The 26,962-nt window shown below is 41.7% G+C and overlaps 1 protein-coding gene across 2 annotated transcripts in view; it reads right to left on the bottom strand.

Annotated features, from left to right (window-relative positions):
- Positions 1-26,199, bottom strand: part of LOC106583543 (myelin basic protein) — a 67,883-nt gene extending 41,684 nt beyond the window's left edge. For both annotated transcript variants that reach the window (XR_001323553.3, XR_006761178.2), the window contains exons 1-2: positions 25,996-26,199; positions 9,222-9,280 (exon numbers count right to left, since the gene is read on the bottom strand). The gene's annotated coding sequence lies outside the window, so the exon portion shown is untranslated. The remainder of the gene's footprint in view (positions 1-9,221; positions 9,281-25,995) is intronic.
- Positions 26,200-26,962: the final 763 nt, after the last annotated feature.

Genomic DNA, 26,962 nt, shown 5'->3' on the forward strand with positions numbered 1-26,962 from the left:
ACTGGTTCACCTCTGATGCTCACAGGCAATGTTTATTGGAAGAGATTTCTGAATGTTCTTCAGCCAGCATACACCCCTCCAACCAGACATGCTTTATCTATTCATTTGCTGGATGCAGAGTTCAACAAAGTTCAAGTGAAGGTCCAGCAAATCATAGAGAAAGCAGACTGTATTGCAATCATCTCTGATGGGTGGTCGAATGTTCGTGGACAAGGAATAATTAACTACATCATCTCCACCCCTCAACCAGTATTCTACAAGAGCACAGACACAAGGGACAACAGACACACCGGTCTCTACATTGCAGATGAGCTGAAGACAGTCTTCAATGACCTTGGACTACAGAAGGTATTTGCACTGGTGACAGACAATGCTGCGAACATGAAGGCTGCTTGGTCTAAAGTGGAGGAGTCCTACTCTCACATCACACCCATTGGTTGTGCTGCTCATGCATTGAATCTGCTCCTCAAGGACATCATGGCACTGAAAACAATGGATACACTCTACAAGAGAGCCAATGAAAAGGTTAGGTATGTTAAGGGTCATCAAGTTATAGCAGCAATCAATCTCACCAAGCAAAGTGAGAAGAATAAGAGCACCACATTGAAGCTGCCCAGCAACACTCATCGGGGTGGTGTTGTCATGTTTGACAGTCTCCTGGAGGGGAAGGAGTCTCTCCAGAAAATGGCCATATCACAGTCTGCCGATATGGACAGTCCCATCAAGAGGATCCTCCTGGATTATGTATTTTGGAATAGAGTGGTAAGCAGCCTGAAACCTACAGCAGTAGCAATTGCACAGATTGAGGGAGACAATGCCATCCTGTCTGATGTTCAGACTCTGCTTGCAGATGTAAGAGAAGAAATCCGTACTGCCCTGCCCACTTCACTGTTGCTCCAAGCAGAGGAAACTGCAGTTCTGAAATACATCAAAAAGCGTGAAGACTTCTGCCTGAAGCCCATACACACCGCAGCGTACATGTTGGACCCCAAGTATGCTGGCAAGAGCATCCTGTCTGGTGCAGAGATCAACAAGGCCTATGGTGTCATCACTACCGTGTCTCGCCACCTTGGCCTGGATGAGGGCAAGGTTCTTGGCAGTCTGGCGAAGTACACTTCCAAGCAAGGGCCAACATATCTCTTCATCCACATAGTGGAAGGGACTTTGTTGATCTGAGGCTCTTTCCCCTGTTGCCTCCATCCTCCAAATCCCACCAACATCGGCCACCTCAGAGCACAACTGGTCCTTGTTTGGGAACACACACACCAAAGATGCAACAGGCTGACCAATACAAGGGTTGAACAATTGGTGGCCATCTAGGCAAATTTGAGGTTTTTTCAGCCTGACAATGAGCCATCCTCAACAAGGTTGGAACGTGACAGTGAAGATGAGGCCTCAGAGTCTGATGTTCAAGAGGTGGACATTGAGGAGGTCCAGGGAGAAGATATGGAAGCCTGAGAGGAAGACAACCAAAGCTTCAGTTTCTAGACTATCATTTTACAGATGTTGAATTTTTTGGGGGAAATGCGATGGATCATTGGGGATCATTCAATATTCCCTTCCTTTTGTTGTTCAGTGAAATCATCCCATGTGAAGAGTCAACTCATTTAATTAAAGTTCAATTCGTAACTACATTCTTATAATTTCTTTCTATTGGAAGGATTTCATCATTTGCAATTATGTCTACTTATGATAAGGTAAAATGTTTATGTTTCTGTCACCATATGATATGGTAAATATATCCAATGCAAAAAACATCTACATTTAAATGGCATTAATATTAATTCCCATATATTCCCGTTAATTCCCACACAAAGTTTCCACCTCTGAATATTCACCAAAATGTGCAACCCTAATTGGAACCTCTCATAACTTGGAGGAATTTCTTAGAGAGAGTCAAAGGTCATGGTCTTATCAGTTTCCTCTCTGATAGGTGTGCCCTTAAGCATGTGTTCATCCCCAAGAGGAATGGTGAATGGGGACTTGGAGACTCCATCCCACAGATTTCTTCTCAAACAGCAGGATGTGCTCACACTGCAAATGTTCACAATATCTCACAGACCTGCTCACATGAAGTATGATTGCTCACAAGTCCCCCCCCCTCAGGCTCCTCAAAGCCTCTAACTTGAAAAAGATACTTTTTCAAACCACCCGCAAAAACAAACTAGGGTATAGGGTAATTAGCCAAAAGGTCTTAAGCAACCATGACTTGGCAAATAATGTGGCCACCTAGCAATTTGACATTGCTCTTAGAACAAGAAAACAATATTATATTCCCAAGGGATACGTAGAGCCTATAGCTCATCATTACCAAACAGAAAGCCTGGCCTTAACAAAAAGGATGTAATCATACTGAGGGATTGTACAATTTCTAATCCACATCCTAAGGAATACATTTCAAACAGAGAGTGAAGCAATATTGCTGGCCACAGATATAAAATCAGTGTCAGGAAATAGACAAAGAAGGATCCCATTGAACTTAAACTGTAAGGACGTTTTTATCAGAGTACCAACATACAATTACTTGAGCTAAGTGAAAATCATAGCCCTCAGGGAATTGTATAATTTTTGTCATTGTAATATTAAATTGTCAAAGAGCTGGTAATTTAACAGCATGTATCCCACTTTAATTATGAGTAAAACAAATTAGTGTGCAACAGGATAAATGTCAGTGGTGCTGTGACATTAATGGTGAAAACAAGCATCAGCATCAAACAATGCTCATCTGTACAACTGCAAGCCACACTAGTCACATGAATATTACCTAGTTAAAGTCTTTCTGCTGTGCTTGTCTGCTGTGTTCGACAGGTCGTCATTGCAAATAAGAAAGTTATTCTCCGCAAAAATAAAGGTTAAATACAAAATAAATATATCTGCTGTATTTGTCCCTGCGTAGGTCTCCAAATGTGGAATGTATTTGCGTTCTAACAGTAATATCCAGAGGTACTCTCTTTACCTTAAAGGAATGTTGTGGGGAGCTTTACTTCTCTGTTTTGGAGAGCAGTGAACATTAATGTTACTATGGGGCATGATTGCGCAACATGGGGGAGAGCAAGAACAGGAAGGGAGCGCTTCTGCTGCTACCCAAGCATGAACAGGTTTGGAACAAATGAGAAGGAGCTATTTACGACCCCCTTAGCTTTAGGGAGAGATACTGAACAAACCTGGGTTCAATACTATTTGAAACTGCAAACCCCGCCCATTTGGCACTCCCAGGCAGACTAAAGCAAACACTCAAAGTATTTGAAACATTTCAAATAGTATTTCAACCCATATCTGCTACTGAAAACAATTCCAGTCAGGCAGAAACCGGAGCCAGCATGCTGAGCTGAACATGGGAGTCTGTAAGTTACAGTTCAACACAAAAAGAAACTCATCTCGGGGCAGGAAAGTGTGGACAATAGCCTAACTTCAGGACCACTAACTGGGCCTCAGGCTCCCTCCACTGGAGACTGGATTTACACGCTGCCTCTCGTCTTAATATGCAATGAATTCACACAATACAACATGACTCTCTTGAAACTGAGAAAAAGCCAATAAGGCGGCGTTCAAAATGGCAGAACATGATCAACAGCTGTGGAAGTTGGACATGGATTAGAGTCTCCACAACAGTTCACAATGCAGGCTTATCAGACAGGAGATTGGATTCTACCACAGGCCTGATAATGCATGAATTCTCCTCAGACACAACCACGTCTCCCAAATCTGCTTTGTGAGGGTGGATAAATAGTCCTATCCCCGATGTACATGTGTCTCAGTGTATGCATAAGGCCTTATAGCCAGCACCATAATGGTTGCTTGGAATCAATGTTGTGACACTCTTTAAACTGTAAAATGTTTTGTGTGTTTGTGTGTGTGGGAGGGGGGAGATATATCAGCTATCAGCTATGATACAAGCAGGCAGATTAGTATATGAAATAACATTACTTGCATCATTTCTGATCCCCTTTCTTTTTTCCCTACCACTCCCTCCCCTGGTTGGATCACCAGGTGAAAAATATTACAATTCAATATACACTGCCTCAACACTGTGAGTCTGCCTGGGCTCTCCTGTTTTTCATGGTACCCCAGCAGGCTGGCTGAGTCTGACAGAGCCCCATAGATTCTCATCAACCCTGGGGCAGGTGGCCAGGACAGGCAGGCCCAGCCCCAGCCCGGGTTTCACTGTCACTGTCCTGTTGTCTAGGTAAGTCCATGCCAGGAATATTAAGGCCTCGTTATTCTGTGCTTCTGACACCATTCAAAAAGGCTGTCTTCCCTTTCTCTCTCTTTTTTTTCCTCCCTCTGTCTTTTCTAATTCCATTATGCAGTGGAAGAGGAGAAGGGTGGGGCAAAGTTGATTGCGGCCACAGCTGAATTTTAATGGCGCGCCTATTTTCTCTGCTGTAATTTGAAAATCGGTGACAAATTGACTTCGGCAAGGCGGAGGTTAATTACCTGATGTCGTTAAAGTACATTACTCGCCATTTAAAGCCCCCTCTTTCCTCCCCACCCACGCCGTAACAGACAGGAACAATAGGTGGGGTGCAATTTCGGGATTCAGAGAGCGAGACACAGAGAGAAAACAACTCACCTCTTAATCATCTTTGTTCTGTTCAATTATGGGCGGCATCGCGTTCTGCTTTTTTCAGTAAAGTTGCTGCTCTCAGACCCAACCTGACTGAACACAGTGGTGTGTTAAATAAGCCTCTACTTGTCCTTATCGGTGGACCACACAGCATTAAGGCAGCTACTGTATATGCAAAACATATACTGTAGATCAGGTAAGAGTTCAACTAAAACCATGGATACACCACGCATACGTCTCCCCATGGGGGATAGATCCAGCATCACCTCAGTGCAGCCCATCTAAATTAGCCTACATTTATTTATATGTGTATTCAACACTATGTTGGGGTACAAGTCAAAGTATAAGGCTTGTTTGGATGTCAACCTCAATGTATGTTAATTTCATATTCACCAATTAACTGCATTACAGTAAAACATTACGTCAACTTCCACCACCAATTTCTTTTTGGCTAGCTATGCTACCACCTTATCCAAACAGGAGTTAACCATTAGCAAAAAAAATAAATAAAACATCTTTGCCAAGAGTGTGCAAAGCTGTCATCAAGGCAAAGGGTTGCTATTTGAAGAATCTCAAATATAAAATATATTTTGATTTGTTTAACACTTTTTTGGTTACTACATAATTCCATAATGTGTAATTTCATAGCTTTGATGTCTTCACTATTATTCTACAATGTATAAAATAGTACAAATAAAGAAAAACCCTTGAATGAGTAGGTGTTCAAAAACTATTGACCGGTAGTGTACAGTATATGCTAATCGGATTTTAGTAACCACATTGTGGGCCTGTTAGGACACACAAATAGCAACGGATTTCACAAATATCCACTTTGTTAGATCCAGGTTTTTTTTTTATGGCGCCAATGACGGTGTCCTTGTGCTATCCCCCTTGATCTCTTACCGTATGTATAGAGCACATGGAATAACAGCAGATGAAACCTCCTCAGAAAACTGTTTCATGTATAGGTCTACTATATATAAAAAGATAAAAGATTTTGTTTTGAGCATGGACATCTACACTATAAATGTAGACCTTTAAGTTAGGTCATATTGACAATTCTTGAGATATTTACATGGAACACAAATGAATCATACAAAAGGTGAGAATGTTGTTTTTAATCATACATGTTGCATACACTACCTACAGTAACAGAGCCACCCAAGGACTTACAGACATCAAGCCATGGAAATAGAAGAATAGCTATTCTCTATGAGTCAAGCAACCCCACAGCCAAAGGTTTTATCTTATCTGTGCCAGTCCTCTTCTGCACAAAGGCATTCTAAGGCTTTGGCTTAATCCAGTTTATTCTACTGAGTGGACAGAACAAACCACAGAGGGCTAACCAGCTTCAGAACGAGCACCCAAACACTAAGGCTGGGAATTGCCAGGACCTCACAACACGATATTATCACGTTACTTAGGTGTCTATATGATACAGTATGTATTGCCATTCTATATGTATCACGATTCTATATGTATTGCGATTCGATACTGCAATTTTATTGCGATTCAATGTCCCAAACATATTTTTTGCGCAGGAACAGCTGACTAGCAGTAGCTTAATTTAACTTCCTTCTTTTAGAGAATAGATAGTTGACGTCAGAGTCTATATAAAATCGTGACACTCAACTGTATCGATTTAATCGCCCTCCCCCCCATCACTACCAAACACCCCCATTGACTGATGATACTTGACTTTTAAAAGCATTTTAATTTAATAATTTATGTAGGCTAGTTCAACAGAAAAGAATAACAAATTAACTAATGATAGAACTGACAAATCTTCCCCAAAAGGGTAAAAGCATCAGTGTTTGAGACATGATATAAAACATGACATCACTCAATGTGTAGGATGGTTGAGATGAGCTCAATGTTACTGGACAGCTGGGCTCTTTGGGTGGGAGTGCTGAATGGGCTCTTGTGGACCATTGGCCCTGAGCTAATGATAGTATGAAATTGACAATAAGCTGATTCGTACAAAAAAGAAGAAAAAAAATGTCTCTGGATAAGAGCATCTGCTAAATGACTAAAAGGTCAAATGTAATTCATAATAATCTTCCAAATGGTCCATTCATCCTTACAGAAGGAAAAGGGACACTGACGCTGCTTTCGTCTCTGTATTGTGTGAGGTGGGTGGCTGGATGGATGTCGGTGACGCGGCGATGAAATGAGCCATTGAATGGCCTAACATAACGCATCGGATATCGCCATGGCAACATATATGCCCGCCAAGACTGAGAATTTCATTGGTGGGATGTCTAAACGACCATCTGTCAATAAATGCATCGTGCCACGGAGATACTGCTTTCTCCTTCACATTTTGATGAAAAAAAAACACACCAACGCCTCTTCTTGAGTAAGTAACAACACTGTACCCTCCACAGCTATAGTCATTACAGTTGAAAGATCTATTTCATCATTATGAGCGAGCAGTTTAGCTTTGCATAGGAGTCCCAACCCATAGCAATGACAAGCAAGGAAATGTCATCTTTCTGAGGTGTAACAGGGTGATATTCTAAATGAATGCGAGTTGGGAATCAGTCCATCACCAAAAGTGTTCTAATATTCGTCAGTTTGTCATTTGAAAAACCTCGTTCTGATTCTGTGACCCCGAACAAGACAGGGCTACGACTCTGCTGAAAATTATGAATCGAAAGATGCTGTACATCACATCCAACATTAACCTGAAACGGCCTAGTTATATAACCAGGCTAGCTCCTGAGACCTGACCTGACATAACCTTTCCTCCTCTAGCAGGCAAACTTTGTCATCACTTACTGAAATCCTAGTGTCCTGACCACCCAGGCACACTCTGATACTAGCTAATTAACCACTGCCTGGCAACACCGCCAGTCCGCCACTCTAAGATCTGGCAAGTCGATAAGAAGACTCAGCGGCTCCGAGTCGCAACACTCCCACTGATAAAAAACCCACCTCTCTCAGGACTGGACTGCCCATAAAGAAAATCATCTCCCCAGAAGCATGGAGAGAGAGAAGGAGTGGCAGAAAAGAGAAGGAGTGATCAAAAAATATTGAGGGTGTCAAGCTCATTTTGCCCTGAGCGCCGCATTCGGACTTCACCAAGGTCTGGAGGTCCGCACTTACAATTTATTATATTTCCTCGCCGTCAAAAGCTATTTAAAAAAAAAATTTCGATGCTCCCTGAATGTCTAGGTTAAGTTTCGATGACCTTTAGCAAGCTTGACAGAGGAGAAAGTTTATAAATGTAGGTCCATTATTATTTCCAATAAAATATTATGAAAATGCTCTCAGTGTAAACAGTTTGGGCCCTGGTCAAAAGTAGTGCACCACATAAGGGAAAAGGGTGCCACTTGGAATGCAACCTTTGTCTGGCGTTCATTTGAGTGTTATATTATTCAAGTGCCGCGCCAGACTCTTTTTGAAGCCATTTGTATTTTTCTGAGTGCTTCAGATATGATTGAGAGCTTTTTTTTTTTTTTTTAAACGGTCATAACTCCATTGTTCTGACGGACGACTGCATGACTAAACTGTAGCAGGGTCCAAAGTTCTGCCTCACCTCCCTGATAAAGGCTTAAGCTGTGAATGACATGAGAGGCTCTACAGTCTACAATCACTTTGAACTTTACCATTGTCAGTATTACTCCCATAAAAAAACAAAAGGATCAAATGTATCTTACACACAATGCACATCTATGTGCACTAAAAGCGTATACTGTGTATGTCCTGTAGTGCTGAGCGATTAGTGCTTTTTTTTACATTTTCAATATTTTTTGAAACAATAAATGCATTATGTGGGTTCACTGCTGTAACAACACAGAATAAAATAATTGATTGGTAGTGACTGCCCATTACTATCACTTATCAGGCTCTAACCATCATTTATTCACATAAATGTTACACATTTGTTTTTAGTATGATGATGATGATGATGATATTATTTCATTAACACAACCCCAATGACTGCCCATTTCTGCATATCACCTATTAATAAACCATCCTTAATTCACATTACTTTAATAAAATATTTCAGTTGTTGTGTACATATAAAAAAAAAAAATCTCTATATATTTGATGATTTATTATTTTATTTCAAGTCGTTATCTAATCTCTGCTCAGGCAGTAGCCAGCCAGCCATCTACCTCTGTTCCCCAAAGAGTCATCCCTCAGGCTAGTTGGCTAGCCTAGCTGGCTAACTGCCGGCTGTCTGACAAAAATCACTGTTTCAGCAGTTCTTCAAAATAGATTTTAAGACTGCTAAATAACACCTATGAATCTATTAGATGCATTGTCAGGTAGAGACACCTAAGCAAATGCTCTCTATCCCTCTCGTGTCTCTCTATCGCGCTTCCCCTCAGTGTCTGTCTGCTGGCCCCACAGGCAGGCTTGAACCAATATAGGCGTAATGGATTCTGGTCATTGTAGTTAATTACCACATTTACTTCATTTAACTATGATGAGTTGGACAACATGTCCCAGAGAGTAATCTCTCTAGAGAAACGGCACAAACGGCGCGTTGAGCGCACAGAAAACAAATAATTTAACTAATGTAGGTAAATTACTTATTTTAAAAAACAAAAATAAACCAAGATTTCGGTTAATCGCTGAGCACTAATATCCTGTATACTTGCACAAAATCATGCATACATACACTTCCAACTGAGATGCTTACCTTGCTCTGTGGCTGTGGCTCGCGTTTTCCTAGATGCTGTCCCATGTTGTCAACAGAGACTGTGGAGAAAAGAGAAGAATGGTATCAGACCCATCCGGAAATACAACACTCCTTTAAATCAGAGACTCTCTGCTGCCACTGAAACTGACATTAAAGAAGAGAAACAATACTTCATAAAATCACATAAATCCCTCTTCCTCCATTCTCCAACCCACACCACCATCCCCCAATGCACCAACAACAAACAAAATTAACAAATGAGGAAAAAAAGAGAAAAACAAAAGGAAAACCAAAACAGGTCACGCAAAATAAAAACACATCAAGGAAAACAAAAATCTAAACAGCAAGGCCAACTGTATACGTTTCAGTGCATGTGTGGCACTGTTTACCTGTGTGTATGCGTGCGTGTATGTGTGTGCGTGCGTATGTGTGTGTGTGTGTGTGTGTGTGTGTGTGTGTGTGTGTGTGTGTGTGTGTGTGTGTGTGTGTGTGTGTGTCACATGTGTGCGTTTGAATGCGGGTTTGTGTATATGCATGTGTACATGCGTACAAGCACCTGTGCAGCATCGGTCTCAGGCAAACAGGCATAGTGTCATTCAAAACCTATTATTATTATTATTTTATTTTTTTACTTTATTTTACACTTTTATCTTTGACCGTCATTCTATCCCCGGCCCAGCAACTCCACCCCCACTTGTCTGCAGTTTCACATCCCAACCCTCAGTTTCCTTCAGTCTATCCCACCTATCTCTGCTGACCACCCTCTTTGGATTTCTTCGTGCCATATATATATATATACTGCTCAAAAAAATAAAGGGAACACTTAAACAACACATCCTAGATCTGAATGAAAGAAATAATTTTATGAAATACTTTTTTCTTTACATAGTTGAATGTGCTGACAACAAAATCACACAAAAATAATCAATGGAAATCCAATTTATCAACCCATGGAGGTCTGGATTTGGAGTCACACTCAGAATTAAAGTGGAAAACCACACTACAGGCTGATCCAACTTTGATGTAATGTCCTTAAAACAAGTCAAAATGAGGCTCAGTAGTGTGTGTGGCCTCCACGTGCCTGTATGACTTCCCTACAACGCCTGGGCATGCTCCTGATGAGGTGGCGGATGGTCTCCTGAGGGATCTCCTCCCAGACCTGGACTAAAGCATCCGCCAACTCCTGGACAGTCTGTGGTGCAATGTGGCGTTGGTGGATGGAGCGAGACATGATGTCCCAGATGTGTTCAATTGGATTCAGGTCTGGGGAACGGGCGGGCCAGTCCATAGCATCAATGCCTTCCTCTTGCAGGAACTGCTGACACACTCCAGCCACATGAGGTCTAGCATTGTCTTGCATTAGGAGGAATCCAGGGCCAACCGCACCAGCATATGGTCTCACAAGGGGTCTGAGGATCTCATCTCGGTACCTAATGGCAGTCAGGCTACCTCTGGCGAGCACATGGAGGGCTGTGCAGCCCCCCAAAGAAATGCCACCCCACACCATGACTGACCCACCGCCAAACCGGTCATGCTGGAGGATGTTGCAGGCAGCAGAACGTTCTCCATGGCGTCTCCAGACTCTGTCACATCTGTCACGTGCTCAGTGTGAACCTGCTTTCATCTGTGAAGAGCACAGGGCGCCATTGGCGAATTTGCCAATCTTGGTGTTCTCTGGCAAATGCCAAACGTCCTGCACGGTGTTGGGCTGTAAGCACAACCCCCACCTGTGGACGTCGGGCCCTCATACCACCCTCATGGAGTCTGTTTCTGACCGTTTGAGCAGACACATGCACATTTGTGGCCTGCCGGAGGTCATTTTGCAGGGCTCTGGCAGTGCTTCTCCTGCTCCTCCTTGCACAAAGGCGGAGGTAGCGGTCCTGCTGCTGGGTTGTTGCCCTCCTACGGCCTCCTCCATGTCTCCTGATGTACTGGCCTGTCTCCTGGTAGCGCCTCCATGCTCTGGACACTACGCTGACAGACACAGCAAACTTTCTTGCCACAGCTCGCATTGATGTGCCATCCTGGATGAGCTGCACTACCTGAGCCACTTGTGTGGGTTGTAGACTCCGTCTCATGCTACCACTAGAGTGAAAGCACCGCCAGCATTCAAAAGTGACCAAAACATCAGCCAGGAAGCATAGGAACTGAGAAGTGGTCTGTGGTCCCCACCTGCAGAACCACTCCTTTATTGGGGGTGCCTTGCTAATTGCCTATAATTTCCACCTGTTGTCTATTCCATTTGCACAACAGCATGTGAAATTTATTGTCAATCAGTGTTGCTTCCTAACTGGACAGTTTGATTTCACAGAAGTGTGATTGACTTGGAGTTACATTGTGTTGTTTAAGTGTTCCCTTTATTTTTTTGAGCAGTGTATATATATATATATATATCTTTCAACTATGCTGTGATGTTTAACATACAATTTGAATCTAATCGAATAGAATCCACAGATTGCGAGTTGAAGATAAATACTTTCACTAAGAGTATTTGTATATCAGTAACTGACTGACCAAGTCTCTCCAGATACTTCTAGGGTAAATTTTAGATCAATGTTATGCATTTTCAGCCATTCCTGAACCTGAGACCAGAAACAAGCTACCTGAGGGCAATACCAAAATAAATGGTCTATTGATTCTGTATCATCACATCAAAATCTCCTGAGCTGTGTTGATTGTATGCCACAAATATTGAACATTTTGTTGGTGGCAAGAATTCTGTACAATCATTTTAGCTGAAAGGCAGTAAGTCTTGAATCTTGCGTCGTTTTATATATCAACTCATACACCCTGTACCATGGAATTAGTACATCAATAATCACTTCCCAGCTATTTTGAAATCTGTATGGCACAGCTGTCAACATCCTGGTCCTCAAATGAAACTGGTATGCTTTCCTATTTATTCTATTTTTGTTCCTCCACCAGTTTTGATCCTTTACATTGGGCAGACAGACCAGTTCCCTACCTCCTCCTGCTGCTCTCGCAACCGCACTGCCCTAACCCATATGGACAAGAGGAATACCTATGTAAGAATGCTGTTCATCGATTACAGCTCAACATTTAACACCATAGTGCCCTCCAAACTCGTCATTAAGCTCGAGACCCTGGGTCTCGACCCCGCCCTGTGCAACTGGGTCCTGGACTTTGATGGGCCGCCCCCAGGTGGTGAGAGGAGGAAACAACATCTCCACCCCGCTGATCCTCAACACTGTGGCCCCACAAGGGTGTGTTCTCAGCCCTCTCCTGTACTCCCTGTTCACCCATGACTGCGTGGCCATGCATGCCTCCAACTCAATCATCAAGTTTGCAGGCGACACTACAGTGGTAGGCTTGATTACCAACAACGACGAGACAGCCTACAGGGAGGAGGTGAGGGCCCTCGGAGTGTGGTGTCAGGAAAATAACCTCACACTCAATGTCAACAAAACAAAGGAGATGATCGTGGACTTCAGGAAACAGCAGAGGGAGCACATCGGCGGGACAGTAGTGGAAAAGGTGGAAAGTTTTAAGTTCCTCGGCGTACACATCACGGACAAACTGAAATGGTCCACCCACACAGACAGCATGGTGAAGAAGGCGCAACAGTGCCTCTTCAACCTCAGGAGGCTGAAGAAATTTGGCTCGTTACCAAAAACACTCACAAACTTTTACAGATGCACAATCGAGAGCATCCTGTTGGGCCGTATCACCGCCTGGTACGGCAACTGCTCCGCCCACAACCATAAGGCTCTCCAGAGGGTAGTGAGGTCTGCACAACGCATCACCAGGGGCAAACTACCTGCCCTCCAGGACACCTACACCACCCGATGTCACAGGAAGGCCAAAAAGATCATCAAGGACAACAACCACCCGAGCCACTGCCTGTTCACCCCGCTATCATCCAGAAGGCGAGGTCAGTACAGGTGCATCAAAGCTGGGACCGAGAGACTGAAAAACATCTTCTTATCTCAAGGCCATCAGACTGTTAAACAGTCATCACTAACATTGAGTGGCTGCTGCCAACATACAGACTCAATCTCTAGCCACTTTTATAATTTTATAATTAACATTTGGATGTAATAAATGTATCACTAGTCACTTAAACAATGGCACTTTATATAATGTTTACATACCCTACATTACTCATCTCAAATGTGTATACTGTACTCTATACCATCTACTGCATCTTGCCTGTGCCGTTCGGCCATCGCTCATCCATATATTTATATGTACATATTCTTATTTATTCCTTTACACCAGCGTGCATAACGTAGTTGTTGTGAAATTGTTAGATTACTTGTTAGATATTACTGCACGGTCGGAACTAGAAGCACAAGCATTTCGCTACACTCGCATTAACATCTGCTAACCATGTGTATGTGACCAATACAATTTGATTTGATTGGATTTGCCACCTGCCTCCTCCATTTTTGGGGTAATGCTTTAATCAGTTGGTTGTAATCAGTTGGTTGTAATGTTTGGATTGAGCAGACCTTCCTATACATTTCCGATAACTCCATAAAAGACAGAACTCTACCATTCCAATTTACAATATCATTTAAAAACAAAATACCCAATTATCTTTTCCATAAATACAGGTCTTATTATCCAGCAAATTTGAGTTCAACCGTAACATTTGTTCTATCTTTTTGGGGGGACGAAATTGAAATTGTAACCAGCTCTGCAATGCTAGTTTGAAAAATATTAATTAATCGAAAATCAAAACATGGCAATTTGCACAAAGGCAATTTTTAAACAATGGATGAGCTTTTCTTAGTAATCTACTTGAGAACCATTTTGGGTTCAAGTTAAACTTTTGTATAAGTGAAGCTTTTAGAGAGAGGTTTAGTGCTTTTATATTTAATAATCTCAACCCACCTAGTTCGTATTCATTTCAGAAATAGGCACGCTTTATCTTGTCATAATTAGGTTTTAGTCCAGAAGCCAGAAAATAATGAAGAATTAAATCAATTGGAAATGTCTCCTGTAATAACATTGATCCAATTGACAAGGTAATGAAGAATAAATCCTGTATCAATGCTCCAATCTCATCTTTACCTTAACAAAAAGGTAAAAATCTTAAAGCCCTCATGCCCGAAACAAATTACCACATGAAACATTGAGCAGAACAGTCTGGAATTAGAGACAAAGCCACGGACTGTGCGGCTGATGAAACTTTTCTCATTGTTCCGGCAGCAGGGGAGCACTGCTCACCGCACATTTCAAATTCCGATAATAAACTTCCGGTGTCTCAGAGAGCAAGATCGTGATTAAAAACACACTGAGGGTGGGTGCCCACACTATGCTTGATATAGCATTTGAATATGTCCCAAATCTCGGGGCCTGTACGCAAGGGGGTTGGCACAGCACTACGCACTGTTGATCCTAACAACTGAGTGATGCTTTTGGACAACTAAATCATGAGAAATAATGAGCGTGCTGAAACACTTAATTTACTTGTAATGGCATTGAGTGAATCCGGGATGTGACCCGTGTGTGCTGGGAGCTATGATGCATTTTTGTTACATTGTCTTTTGTTTGGACTGAATGCAGCCCTACTTATGTGTGACAGTAGGCTACACAGCATGAGAGATGAGATGGTTGTTTTCTGTCACGTGGGGTTTCAAATGGGTTCTGATATCATGCTGTAATAGGGAGCCGTTTCCATTGGCTTTAGCATTCACAGTAGGGGAGGGGGACAGGCTTTATTTTACCTCTGCATTAATGCACTGATCTGCACTAGAAATAGGCCTACCTAAGGGGCAATCTGTTATTGCTACATTAATTTGGGGACTTTTAAATGAATTATATATAGTATACTCATTGATTATTGAAGAATATAGCTTGTAAAAATCTCATGAGATTAGTTCAACTGTCATACCCCATCGGAACGCAAAATACAAGCTTGTTTCACTCCAATGTTTGTTAACAATGTACAGTTGAAGTCAGATGTTTACATACACCTTAGCCAAATACATTTAAACTCTTTTTTTCACAATCCCTGACATTTAATCCTAGTAAAAATTCCCTGATTTAGGCCAGTTAGGATCACTTTATGATAAGAATGTGAAATGTCAGAATAATAGTAGAGAGAATGATTTATTTCAAGTTTTATTTCTTTCATCAAATTGCCAATTGGGTAAGAAGTTTACATACACTCAATTAGTATTTAGTAGCATTGCCTTTAAATTGTTTAGTTTGGGTCAAATGTTTCGGGTAGCCTTCCACAAGCTTCCCACAATAAGTTGGGTGAATTTTGGCCCATTCCTCGTGACAGAGCTGGTGTAACTGAGTCAGGTTTGTAGGCCTCTGTGCTCGCACACGCTTTTTCAGTTCTGCCCACAATTTCTATAGGATTGAGGTCAGGGCTTTGTGATGGCCACTCCAATACCTTGACTTGTTGTCCTTAAGCCATTTTTGCCACAACTTTGGAAGTATGCTTGGGGTCATTTTCCATTTGGAAGTCCCATTTGCGACCAAGCTTTAAATTCCTGACTGATGTCTTGAGATGTTGCTTCAATATATCCACATAATTTTCCTGCCTCATGATGCCATCTATTTTGTGAAGTGCACCAGTCCCTACTGCAGCAAAGCACCCCCAAAACATGATGCTGCTACCCCCGTGCTTCACGGTTGGGATGGTGTTCTTCGGCTTGCAAGCCTCTCCCTTGGCTGATTTCTTTTGATTTTCCCATGATGTCAAGAAAAAGGCACTGAGTTTGATGGTAGGCCTTGAAATACATCCACAGGTACATCTCCAATTGACTCAAATTATGTCAATTAGCCTATCAGAAGCTTCTAAAGCCATGACTTCTGGCTTCTAAAGCCATTTTCTGGAGTTTTCCAAGCTGTTTAAAGGCACAGTCAACTTAGTGTATGTAAACTTCTGACAAACTGGAATTGTGATACACTGAATTATAAGTGAAATAATCTGTCTGTAAACAATTGTTGGAAAAATGACTTGTGTCATGCAAAGTAGATGTCTGAACCGACTTGCCAAAACTATAGTTTGTTAACAAGAAATTTGTGGAGTGGTTGAAAAACGAGTTTTAATGACTCCAACCTAAGTGTATGTAAACTTCCGACTTCAACTGTAAATGTAAAGAAACACTGTATGGCCTCAAAACATGGTAAAACTATATATTTTTTATTAAATGGATGGTCGGTCCTTGAATCCAGAGCTCTGTCTATGAATTTGAGAGTGGTTACTTTTCTCCAGCCCCATCCCTCAGCTTTTTCCCAAAACAGTGGTGGAAATGCCTTACTATTATTATTATTATTATTATTATTATTATTATTATTATTATTATTGGAACTGCAGATTGACCCTTTAATAATCACAATATTGCAGCAGCAACAATCTCATAACATTTCTTTTATGATTACCGTGTAGCGGTTGTGATTATAAATGTGAGTTTAAAGTAAATGTGCGGGAACAACCTTTTCTCATGGACATCATAAAAGAAAGTTACAAGATGATTAACTCTGCAATATAGTGAGTATTACCTACGACATGTACAGTTACAGGATGATTACCTCTGCAATATAGTGAGTATTACCTACAGCATATACAGTATAGAGAGCAGATTAGAGCATTTTTCAGAGGCCAAATGTAGCCCTTGATGTCTCATACAGTATACTACTGCATATGGCTTAAGATTAGAAACAGAGTACAAAGCAGCATCTTGATAGCCATTAAAATTAAAATTAACCTGTTGGGGCTAGGGGGCAGTATTTGCACGGCTGGATAAATTTTTTTACCCGATTTAATCTGGTTACTAATCCTACCCAGTAACTAGAATATGCATATACTTATTATATATGGATAGAAAACACCCTACAGTTTCTAAAACTGTTTGAATGGTGTCTGTGAGTATAACAGAACTCATTTGGCAGGCAAAACCCTGAGACATTTTCTGACAGGAAGTGGATACCTGATGTGTTGTATTACCTTTAAACCTATGCCATTGAAAAACACAGGGGCTGAGGAATATTTTGGCACTTCCTATTGCTTCCACTAGATGTCACCAGCCTTTACAAAGTGTTTTGAGTCTTCTGGAGGGAGATCTGACCGAACAAGAGCCATGGAACGATGATGGCCCATTAGACACCTGGCGCGCGAGTTCATGTTGGGTACCCTCGTTCCAATACGTTATAAAAGAGAATGCATTCGTCCACCTTGAATATTATTCATGTTCTGGTTAAAAAAGGCCCTAATGATTTATGCTATACAACGTTTGACATGTTTGAACGAACGTAAATATATTTTTTCCCCTCGTTCATGAAGTGAAGTCCGGCGGGCTTAGATCATGTGCTAACAAGACGGAGATTTTTGGACATAAATGATGAGCTTTTTTGAACAAAACTACATTCGTTATGAACCTGTGATACCTGGAAGTGACATCTGATGAAGAGAATCAAAGGTAATGGATTATTTACATAGTATTTTCGATTTTAGATCTCCCCAACATGGCGGCTAGTCTGTATCGCAACACGTATTTTTCTGGGCGCAGTGCTCAGATTATTGCAAAGTGTGATTTCCCAGTAAGGTTATTTTTAAATCTGGCAAGTTGATTGCGTTCAAGAGATGTAAATCTATAATTCTTTAAATGACAATATAATATTTTACCAATGTTTTCTAATTTTTATTATTTAATTTGTGGTGCTGACTTGAATGCCGGTTATTGGAGGGAAACGATTTCCTGAACATCAACGCCACAGTAAAACGCTGTTTTTGGATATAAATATGAACTTGATAGAACTAAAAATGCATGCATTGTCTAACACAATGTCCTAGGAGTGTCATCTGTTGGAGATTGTAAAAGGTTAGTGCATCATTTTAGCTGATTTATGGTTTTGGTGACGCCTGTCTTTGAATTGGCACAACATTACACACAACTCTTGTAAATGTACTGTCCTAACATACTCTAAATTTATGCTTTCGCCGTAAAACCTTTTTGAAATCGTAAAACGTGGTTAGATTAAGGAGATGTTTATCTTTCAAAGGGTGTAAAATAGTTGTATGTTTGAAAAATTTGAATTTTGACATTTATTTGGATTCAAATTTGCCGCTCTTGAAATGCACCTGCTGTTGATGGAGTGCACCACGGGTGGGACGCTTGCGTCCCACCTAGCCCATAGAGGTTAAATGGGTCTTTCAGATCCAGAGCCAAAAAACTCCAGCTTTGTTGCTACGGGCCTTTTTGGAAGCTCATCCCACCACCAGAGCACACCGCCTGTCATCTTGAGAACGTCTCCATTTTCAAACAGACAGGTGAGACTGAAAGCAGCCACGATGCCCGAGTTATGGGTGATAGATTTCAGCAGACTGCTGAAAGCAAAGAGAGGAGGAGTTTATGCGAGTTGCTCTGTGAATTGAACGTTTCCCTTCAAAACAAAAAGAGGTCTTACATGTTGGCTTTGGAAAAATCTGCTGTTACTAACAGAAAATTACATTGGGCTCAATCATGTAGGCATGGTTACGTAGTTCAATAGCTATAACCAAGAAAGACAAACAACTAGGCTAGATGAAAATGTAACGCAGAAAACAAATTGACAAAAGACTAGCAAACCAAAGTAAGACGCCGACCCTTCTGTATGCTTTGCCATATTTCTCCAGACTAGAAAGATTAAATGCATTCCTGGCTTTGCCTGTGAACAAGACTACCTTTCAAGTAACCACACTGACAACGTGTTAACATTCTTCCCAAGGTTGGGAGTGTGACAAACTCTGTGAACGTATTATCTGCAAGGTTCTGGGAAACCAAAAATAACACCCAGAGAATATCTATGTCACAAAAAAGTGGTGAGAGAAAACAGTACCTGGCCTTCCGAGATGAGGTTTCCCTGAAATAAATATTACACAACCACAACGGGAGCCTGCGAGGACTTGCAAAACATGGCCGTAGCATAACAATAAAAGAAAAATCTATGCTGTATTTAAACTTCTACACAGCAGCCTCCAATCCAACATAAGATGATCCGTTCCTTGCCTTTTTGGCACATAGGCCTCTATAAGATTCTATGACTCAAACACTTATTAGCAAATCAACGGGAGGTAGACTACAGGCAGGGGAAGAGAACATAAAGAGACTGAGACAGTGGATGAGAATGATTTTCCCCCGGGGACATGATCTTTGCCTATTCTATTTGAAGGTTGTCCAGGAGATACAGCACCAGGGCAGCATGCTAATTATAGGACGACCCTCCTCACATATAGGCCAGCACTCACAGCACTGCAGCACTCAGCCATCAGTGCATATGAGCAATTATCTATAGTCCCTCTGACTAAGTTCTGCTTGTGTGATTACTCTGCTGTCTCTTACCTAGGGCCATGAGACTCAAATATTTTGATTTGGTCTTGCTGAGTGGCCTCATACTGTACACTCTTCCTCATATCAACATACTGCCTTCTGACTTGGTTGCCCATCTACTGTCAGTGGGTTGTTTGTCTGATAGCTAGTTGTTAATGTCTTTTTATTTAATACTAGTCCCATAAGAAACTGGGAGTTTGTTAAAAATGTATGTCCACTCTCTATCCACGGAGGATCTACAGTTGAAGTCGGAAGTTTACATACACTTAAGTTGGAGTCATTAAAACTCGTTTTTCAACCACTCCACAAATGTCTTGTTCACAAACTATAGTTATGGCAAGTCATTTAAGACATCTACTTTGTGCATGACACAAGTCATTTTTCTAACAATTGTTTACAGACAGATTATTTCACTTATAATTCAGTGTATCACAATTCCAGTGGGTCAGAAGTTTACATACACTAAATTGACTGTGCCTTTAAACAGCTTGGAAAATTCCAGAAAATAATGTCATGGCTTTAGAATCTTCTGATAGGCTAATTGACATCATTTGAGTCAATTGGAGGTGTACCTGTGGATGTATTTCAAGGCCTACCTTCAAACTCAGTGCCTCTTTGCTTGACGACATGGGAAAATCTAAAGAAATCAGCCAAGACCTCAGAAAACAAATTGTAGACCTCCACAAGTCTGGCTCATCCTTGGGAGCAATTTACAAATGCCTGAAGGTAGCACGTTCATCTGTACAAACAATAGTACGCAAGAATAAACACCATGGGACCACGCAGCCATCATACCGCTCAGGAAGGAGACGCGTTCTGTCTCCTAGAGATGAATGTACTTGGTGCGAACAGTGCAAATCAATCCCAGAACAACAGCAAAGGACCTTGTGAAGATGATGGAGAAAACAGGTACAAAAGTATCTATATCCACAGTAAAACGAGTCTTATATCGACATAACCTGAAAGGCCGCTTAGGAAGGAAGAAGCCACTGCTCCAAAACCGCCATAAAAAAGCAAGACTACGGTTTGCAACTGCACATGGGGACAAAGTTGGTACTTTTTGGAGGAATGTCCGCTGGTCTGATGAAACAAAAATAGAACTGCTTGGCCATAATGACCATCATTATGTTTGGAGGAAAAAGGAACAGGCTTGCAAGCCGAAGAACTCCATCCCAACTGTGAAGCACGGGGGTGGCAGCATCATGTTGTGGGGTGCTTTGCTGCAGGAGGGGCTGGTGCACTTCACAAAATAGATGGCATCATGAGGCAGGAGAAGTATGTGGATATATTGAAGCAACATCTCAAGACATCAGTCAGGAAGTTAAAGCTTGGACTCAAATGGGTTTTCCAAATGAACAATGACCCCAAGCATACTTCTAAAGTTGTGGCAAAATGGCTTAAGGACAACAAAGTCAAGGTATTGGAGTGGTCATCACAAAGCCCTGACCTCAATCCTATAGAAAATTGGGCAGAACTCAAAAAGCATGTTTGAGCAAGGAGGCCTACAAACCTGGCTCAGTTACGCCAGCTCTGTCAGGAGGAATGGGCCAAATTACACCCAACTTATTGTGGGAAGCTTGTGGAAGGCTACCCGAAACATTTGACCCAAGCGAAACAATTTAAAGGCAATGCTACCAAATATTAATTGAGTCTATGTAAACCTCTGACCTACTGGGAACGTGATGAAAGAAATAAAAGCTGAAATAAATCATTCCCTCTAGTATTATTCTGACATTTCACATTCTTAAATTAAGTGGTGATCCTAACTGACCTAAGACAGGGAATTTTTACTAGGATTAAATGTCAGGAATTGTGAAAAACTGAGTTTAAATGTATTTGGCTAAGGTGTATGTAAACTTCCGACTTCAACTGTAAATGACTGCTCTCCCATAGCGTAAGAGAGGAGAGCTCACCATTTGTAACATGTACCAACTTGGAGATAAAGGCATCACAGCTCAATTCATAAGCCATACCTCCAGATCTCCATCTGAGAGTGATGGTTTTAAGTATCACCAGAAAAAGCAATCTTCCTTCTCTACAGTGAGAAACAGATACATAAGTATTCATTTCTTCTGCTTCCCAACCTGCGAGACTGAAAAGGATATTACTTTCCTGCAACATAAATCGCCCTTTAGGGATAAAGAGCTATTTATGATTGCTGACAGAAGGAACTATGGATTATCCTGTAATACAATCAGCGGGCACAATAAAAGCAAGACACAATGTGATACACTTCTCAAGTTTGACAGAATGAACACATATTCTTGTTCCCATCACTGGCTATATACATTTTACAGGCTCAGAGAACAACAAACCTAAACGTTGCTCTAAACATTTGAGTTTCCTCCTCTTTGACACGTTATTCTGGTCACTGTACCAAACACAGGGTCAGCGAGCACACTGAGTGAAGTAGACACTCTCTATTCGGAGTTAACTCCGGAGATTGGGAAAGACAAGAAAACAATTTACAGTGCTGCTGAGCAGTTTTCCCATGGGACTAAGATATCATTCTAAGATATCAGGGTAGAACGGTGCCATGACTCACTCCCTCTAAGTCCTCATATCATCAGTGTTAACTGGCCACAATGGTAAAGTCCCAGAAGGTTATGCATGCCAGTAGTATCTCCCAGCTGTGTGTGGTCTTAGTTAGGGTGAGAAGCACTGCCCTGTCCATGGTGCTGAATGCAGACCAATACACTCACTCATCATCTCGGTCACTCTCACACACCCCACACACCCAAACAGACAGATTTCCTGTCATTATGTCAGATAACGTGTGAGGCTGGTGTGTATGTGTGTGGCTATTCCATGGAAATGAGCTAATATACAGTCGTCCTTGTGGAAGGTGGACAAGTGCTTCATTTAACCCTCCAGGTGCCCTTGGTTGCCCAAGGGCTTACGTAACCCACTTGGAGAAACTCAGTGATACTAAGTCCCTGGTAGTGACACTAGAGCCAGGGTCAGAGGTCAACATCTGTCCTTGGAGAGAGCATCTGGTGTACAGCAATCAAGGTCGTGTTCATGAGGGCACACAACTGAATTTTTTTTGGCGACAGAAAACAAAAAAGTCCATGTTATCCCTTCCTTGTTTCAGTACATTTTTATTGCGTTTCGTGTCTAGTGAACATGAACCTGGAGACAGAGTTGGATGGAAGAAAACTTTACTAGGAAGAGAGAGGCTCATGTTTCTCTATCCCTGTTTCTTATCTCCTTATGTTCTCCTCTTTCTCTTCTCCCTTCCTCCATATTCATCTCTCTCAATCTCTGGGAAGAGAAAGGCTATTGTTTAAATATCTCTCTGTCCTGGTTTCTTTCTCTCGATCTTCTCCTCTTTCACTTCTACTCCTTCCTTTGCTCTCTACTCATCGCTCCCTCAAGCTCTGGGAAGAGAGATTTGTGAGTGTTTGAATGCCATGCTTGTGGGCAAGGCACTTTCCCTGTTCACTGGGCTTCAAGACATTTTTGTAATTTTAGAAGTTCACAGAAAGGATGACCGTAAACACCATGGTCACACCACGGTCCACTGTCTAAGTCCGAAATTTGCAGAAATGCCAGTATAGACCGCATTGCAGCATCACTGTGGTCCTGTTCTACATAGCAAGCCCAGAAATTAGCAGCAGAATCTAGCTTTGCTTTAGGCCCATTCAGTCAGCACTGAATCATTGATGCGGACAGCTGTGTCTTTTACAGTAGGAAGTTTGGGCAGTTGTTCTCCGCTCCATAGCATCTCGTCCTGATACTCCATATGACCTGTGATGTTTCCAGTTCCAGGCAACAGCCTGTCCATCACTTAACTCTCATACTGCCACACAATCTCTCCCAACCCCTGGGCAGAAGAAGCAAACACTGAAGACTATATTCCGTGATTTCTGGAGGACCTTCACAACAGAGAAATGTGTTTGGGGTTAGTAGTATCCTTGGGTTATGTTCTGTAGAATCCTCCAGAACAAATTTGAAATCAAAAATAACCCTGATGCTTTTGAAGAGTGAGAGAGATCGTATCAAGTGGAGTATCATTAGTCTTCTCATCAGGCTAAATAAGTAATGTAGGAAGGCATTTAAGAGTACAGCAATATAAATCTCAGCCCTAAGGACCGGTGTCGATGTTGGTTTGTGTGTTTATTTTCTGCTTTATGGACATGCCTAAATCCCCTGATATGCATCTATCGTGTTCCCAGAGAGCGTTGTTTCTGGAGTGTACGTTGATACTATTCGCCCACAGCTTACACAATCCACGGGCACCTGGGGTTCACCACTAAAACCTAGGAATTCTAAACTTGGCACAGGTGGCATGAAAATGATCCCTGCCATCTGTTTCTACTGCACGTTGTAGACACTACGCACGGTCTGACCATGCTGGGTGAACTCAACACGTCAGCCAACTATGCTGTCATCATCATGGCTTTCTGTGCACATGAATAGTCGGGTTGCACCTCTCTTGCGTCACATGACGAAGTTCAAGGTGATATGAATCAACCTGCCTGAAAGCAACACCAACTGACGCAGACAGGAGAGGAAGTGAGATAGACAGAAGGGAGGAAGTTGGTGAGGGTGTGAGGACGGAAGTTACCTTGGTGATTCACCTGCTTGCACAGGCATGCACATGCAGACACGTACACCTACACACACACATTAGACATGCAAACAGGAGACTCTCTAACATACACAGAAAAATACACTTCCGTGTTCTTTCCCACACAGGATAACATACACACAGATACATTTACACACATTTCAAGTCTTATATTGCATCTGTAAGCTACTTCATACCCCGATACATGCATGTCTAATATGGACCAGCTTGAGGAAAGAACTAGAAGACTTTACTGTTGCTCTGGTTTCGTAGAGACCCAGCCATTCCCCTGGGTCTCTACAGCAACAACAACCAGAATACTATGAATAGTCACAAACCGTCCCAACTTATATCAGGACAACCTGAGGGTTATAGCCAATAGACACACTCAAAATCGTGTTCACGCAGAGTGTCAGGTGCGAGAAGGTGTGTTTTGTGAAAGGCAAATGAAGGAACGTTAAAGCACCAAGACACGTGACTGTTAAACAAACAGCTGAGCAATTGGGACCGACTGAGTTAACACCTCCGTAATATATTATGGAATCTCTTCCAATAACCTGGTTATTCAGTGGAAAATCGAGAACTGTCGCTTTCCTGTCAATTCTGTTCAAAACTACAACTGAGAATGCAAAGTTCCACTTAAGCAGAATGGTCTCACTTCTCCACCACAAGAGATGTACATTGTATTTTTTGTACATAATACATTGATCTTACAGATTCCTTTTTTTCCCTCTCAATTCAGTCGGGAGTTAGTGTTTTGTTCATTTGCTACTACCAGATGTCTTCTTTGAGAACAGCACTTAGAAGAGGACACATGTCGATGATGTAAGTCTGTCAGTTTCGACCTGGGCTATAATAGTATTTGACATATTTTGGAAATAGTCCCAAAAGTGCACTGTCCACCCATCTGTGTCCAGTTTGAACCCAGGTCTGGTATCAGTTCCTTTACTACTCTATTGTGTGTTACGAGTCCTGGAGAGAACCGTGGCTATAGACTTTTCAGTCACTAAATCAGTGCAGTTCAGATAGAAAAACCCACTCACGTGCATGTGTTTTTATTTATAGAACTCAGCACATCATGATAGAGGATGGCTTCGGGGTCAAATGTTTTTTTCTGATCCGCATTAGCCTGGTTAGGTGACTAACCTACATGTAAACAAATACTTTCAAAGCAGTAAAAGAGAGTAGGCCTATGAGTTTCTGTTTGTTTGGTTCCTTCTCTGTGTGCAAGCTAACTAATTATGTAACAGATGTCTTGTAGTGTGAAATGCATTCTGAAAACAAAAACATTGTACATAACGCCAGCTCTCACCAGCTTGAATAAAATAGGCTTAGGTTATAACACAGCAGGTCCAGAGAATGCATCTCATTGTGGACTACAGGTAGGCTATATGATGTTAGTCTTGTTTATATCATGTTTTTCACGCAGAGTGGGCTGCTCTCTCCATCCACTCCTTTATGAAGTAGTTCTGGCCAAGGTGCCTATACAAGCATAATATTCAACTGAGAGTTGGCGTGTGCACTACTTAGAGGAAAACGTAGTGACATTCACTGTGATAGCATGATGTGATCTTCGACCAACAGTGATAGTCTAGCCTATTTTGTTCTGTAGGCCTACGTGAGGCTATAGAAATATATGCGTATTGACAATAGGCATGTGTCGCTTTGTCAAACATCGAATTGAACTGATGAATAACACGACATTCCTCGCATCTTATGCAGGTCGAAACCTAACAAGCTCTTACAGATTAAACAAGACAACGTACATGTTTACTAAATCGGTTGATGCTGCAAGCAGCGCAACAAAACAGCTGTCAACAGAATTACAACGTATCCGTCACATGGTCGGGCGCCGCTACAACCACAATGTACTATTATTTGCGTTTCGGTTTTTGACTCTTTTACATACCCTTCTCCGTTTAGATTGAATCAAATGCATCCACAATAAGAGGCTGTGATTTTGATGTGTAGTTTCTCTTCTCGTGGACAATAACGTATTTTCTTCCACGGTTTGACGTGGTTTTCACAGACTGCCTTCGTAAAAACGTATGTCTCGTTGCTTCCTGTTTTAGGTACAGTGATGATTGTTTCTTCGGGGTGGGGCGGAATGTTGATACTCCGCAAAGAAATGTGGGCAAAAGAGCAGAGCATGCCCGTACACGCACGCACTCGTCTGTATCACAAGACACGTTCGTTTAAGGTATGTGATAAGAGTGGCTTCTGCCCTTGACAGTTAGTGAAGAAACCATATTTTGTTGTAAAACAAGGTATATCGGGAAACATAAACTGCTGCAATGTACTATATTTCTTAAAAAGGCTAAACATGTCATTACTGCAGATAGGATAAGATTCATACACAGGCTTTGAATAAAATGGAATTGGACATTGTGAATTCGGTTTCTTATTCAAATCAGATAGGGCCACTAATTACACAGTATTAATTGCACAGGAATTAAAATATTGTACTGATCCTCGCTATTTGAGCCACGTTACAATTTTCAACAAGTCAGTTAAAAGGATCCGACCCTTTAAAAAAAACTAAATCGCCTAAAATGACATACCCAAATGTAACTGCCTGTAGCTCAGGACCTGAAGCAAGGATATGCATATTCTTGATACCATTTGAAAGGAAACACTGACATTTGTGGAAATGTGAAATTAATGTAGGAGAATATAACACATTAGATTTGGTATAAGATTATACCATCATCTTTGAAATGCAAGAGAAAGGCCATAATGTATTATTCCAGCACAGGTGTAACAGTGTAGGTTCCGTCCCTCTCATCGCCCCAACCTGGGCTCGAACCAGGGACCCTTGCACACATCAACAACTGACACCCACGAAGCATCGTTACCCATCGCGCCACAAAAGCCGA

This window comes from Salmo salar, chromosome 02, assembly GCF_965601325.2.
Source record: "Salmo salar chromosome 02, fSalSal1, whole genome shotgun sequence".
NCBI lineage: Eukaryota > Metazoa > Chordata > Actinopteri > Salmoniformes > Salmonidae > Salmo > Salmo salar.